Below are 3,285 nucleotides of genomic sequence, written 5' to 3'. Positions count from 1 at the left end.
AGGCACGGACGGGGTTCGAACCCGCGATCTTCGGTTTACGAGACCGACGCCTTACCACTTGGCCACCGCGCCTGACAGCCAAGCGAGCGCTGGAAGCTCTCAGTGGAGGGGAAGTGGCGCAGGCGCGGGAGAGATGATGCCGGGCCTCTAGCCCCGCCCCTGGCCCAGCTGCTCGTTGGCCCCTTCAGACCCGCCATCTGGGACCCTAAGAGCGGCTCCGGCGCACCCGGGACTAAAGCCAAGTGCCTGCGTCCTGCTGATAACAGGACCCAAACCCACGGCCTTTGAGATCCCGGCCCCACTCCGCCTCCAGCGCCCCCGGGGCACCGTGCCGGAGGGGAGCTCAGTCTAAGGCCAGCGGGGCGCGGGGCCCGGAGCCCAGAGCCCAGGTGGAGAAAAACACTATTGACAACCCGAGGACCTATGTCTGAGCGGAAACGGAGACAGCAGCCTCGAGCGAGCCAGGGCCAGAAATCTGTGTTGGCCTCTTAACTCTCTCTGTGCCCTGCTTCGTGTGACCTTGGCCGGGTCGTTTCCGTCTGGTCGACAAGTTATGCCGGCAGCTCAGGGCGCTGGGGCCAAGTGGACCAAGAGCTGAGGGGGCAAGAAGGGCGTTGCAAGCGTGGATGGGACTAGCCCACGGAGAACGACGCAGGGACTTGGGAGGGATGGGGGCCACGCTGCAGGGTGAGGGGAGGTGACCTTCCCTCGCGGACCCCACAGGAGGCCCGTCTGTTAAGCAAAACCTTACATCTGCTTTTGCTCCCACCTTGCCCTTCAACTCCTGGCACGGGCCTTGTGCAGGAGACTGAGTAAATATCATTTTAGACAAATAGCCTTGCTCAGGAAGAACCCATGTGGCAAAGAAGGAGATGGCCCAGGGATGTTCGCGGAGACAGTACTAGTGGGAGCAAACAACTGGAAGTGACCTGAATGGAGGAATCTGATGATGTCTATACTGTGGAACAGGTCATCATTAAAAAGAGTCACTAGATTCAAAGGAATGATTATTAGCATAGAGGGCAAAAAACACGTGATTTTAAAAAGCAAGATGTAAGACAATAAATACCACATATTAAAGGGAAAGACATACAAAGTAGGTAAAAGTAAAGACATGTGTAAAGGAGGGAGAGAGACTGGCTAGGGACAGATGACTAAAGGGACTTTAATGGTAACGTTTTGTTTTTATTCTATGAAAGAGGAAAAAAGCTGAAATGGTGGGAATATGAGTGCTTATGAAACTATACTTTTTTTGTAGATCTTGTATTTTCTTTAAAATAAAAAAGGCACTTAGGCCCCTTTGTCCTTGTCTGGCCTTCGGCCACAGTGTCTGTTCCAGGAGAGGTGCCTGGGGATGGGTGGGGGACGAAGAGCCTTCCTCTCAGGGCAAGGCAGGGCCAACTGCCAGCCTCCCTCTGGGCCCATCTTTCTGTACCCCAGTGACCAGGGAGGGGACAAAAGCCAGACCAATCGCAACATTGCCCACCCTGCTACCGCCACTGCCAAAGCTATTCTTGCTTATCTGTAGAGCTTTTTAAAAAGTATAGATTATACAGATTTGGGGAAACTACTTTTGTGTGTTCAGACATAACAAAATCTACCATCTTAAGTATTTTTAAATATAGTGTTAATTGTATGCATATTGTTGTGCAACATAAACTGGAACTTTTAATCTTGTGAAACTGAAACTCTGTACCCACTGAGCAGCAACTCTCCCTTCCCCTCTACCTCCAGCCCCTGGCAACACCTGTTTTTAGGAGTTTGACTACTCAGAGTATCTCATGTAAATGGAATCACACAGTATTTGTCTTTCTGTGACTGGCATAATATCACTTAGCATGTCTTCAAGGTTCATCCACGTTGTCACATATGATGTGATATCCTTTAAAACTCAATATTCCATTGTGTGTTTCTTTGCTTATTCATCCCACAGTAGACATTTAGTTTACTGCCGCCTCTTGACTATTGTGAATAATGCTGCAATGAATATGGGTTTGAAAATATCTTGAGATTCTCTCTTCAGTTCTTTTGAGTATATACCTAGAAGTGGGATTGCTGGATCATATGGTAATGCTAGTTCTAACTTTTTGAGGTACCTCCATGCTGTTTTCAATAGTGGCTACACACTTTACCTTTCCACCAGTAGTACACAAAGATTCTAATTTCTCTTCATTATTGCCAATACTTGTTTGTTGTTTTATAACGGCCATCTCAATGGGTATGAGGTATCACCCATGGTTGGATGTGCAATTCCTTGATTTCTTATGCTTGCTAGCCATTTGCACACCTTCTTTGGAGAAATGTCTGTTCAAGTTCTTTGCTAATTTTTTTATTTGAGTTATTTTTGGAGTTATAGTTCTTTATATATCCTGGATATTAGCCTCTTTTGAGATATATGGTTTGTAAATATTGTAGGTTGATTTTTCATTCTTTTGTTTCTTTTACTATACAAAAGTTGTTTCCTTTACTGTGCAAAAGTTTTAAGGTTGACGTAGTCTAGTCTATTTTTGCTTTCATTGTCTATGTTTTTGGTGTCATATCCAAGGAATCATCGCCAAATCCAATGTCATAAAATTTACCCTGTTTTTTCTTCTAAGAGTTATATCAACCTGGGTCTTATGTTTAGGTCTTTAATCCGTTTTGAGGAAATTTTTTGTATGTGATGTAAGGTAAATGTTAAACTTCGTCCTTTTGCATGTGGATATCCCGTTTTCCCAGCATCATTTGTTGAAGAGACAGGAAACTTTTCCAGAGCATAGGGAATTAAAAGGACCTATAGTCTTATCACTATAAGGAAGCACAGTGCCCACATTCATATGTGTAAAAGCACACTGTATTTATTCTGAGATACATTTTTTTTCCCATTTTAATTAGAAATCAGGATGGTAACTGATTATAAGTGATGGAGTCTTACAATTAATTGGCAATGTATATTTCTTTTTTAGTGGCACGTAGTGATTTTTAAAAGTCGATGAATTTGATGAAATAGAGCATATATAATACTGTTAGGAGAGTCGGATTCATATCTTCACATTTGTATATTTCATGGTGTCCTGATTTATCTCACCACTGTAGAACAAGTATTTCCCATGTCCTTAAAAGTGGATCATTTTCTCGACTGATGTACTATGCCGCAGGATGTTGATAGTGGGGGAATTGGATGTGGTAGGAATGGGGGTGATATGGGAACTCTCTGTGCTTCCCACTCAGTTTTGCTATGGACCTAAAACTTCTCTAAAAAATAGTCAGTTAAACACACACACACACACACATAGAGTAAATAAT

The 3,285-nt window shown here is 44.3% G+C and overlaps 1 non-coding gene across 1 annotated transcript; it reads right to left on the bottom strand.

Annotated features, from left to right (window-relative positions):
- TRNAT-CGU lies at positions 1–72 on the bottom strand. Its single transcript has one exon. It is a non-coding gene; the product is annotated as a tRNA-Thr (tRNA).
- Positions 73–3,285: the final 3,213 nt, after the last annotated feature.

This window comes from Pteropus vampyrus, unplaced genomic scaffold, assembly GCF_000151845.1.
Source record: "Pteropus vampyrus isolate Shadow unplaced genomic scaffold, Pvam_2.0 Scaffold50, whole genome shotgun sequence".
NCBI lineage: Eukaryota > Metazoa > Chordata > Mammalia > Chiroptera > Pteropodidae > Pteropus > Pteropus vampyrus.
Note: the sequence above shows the minus strand (reverse complement) of the source record. Positions and strands in the feature narration are given on the sequence as shown.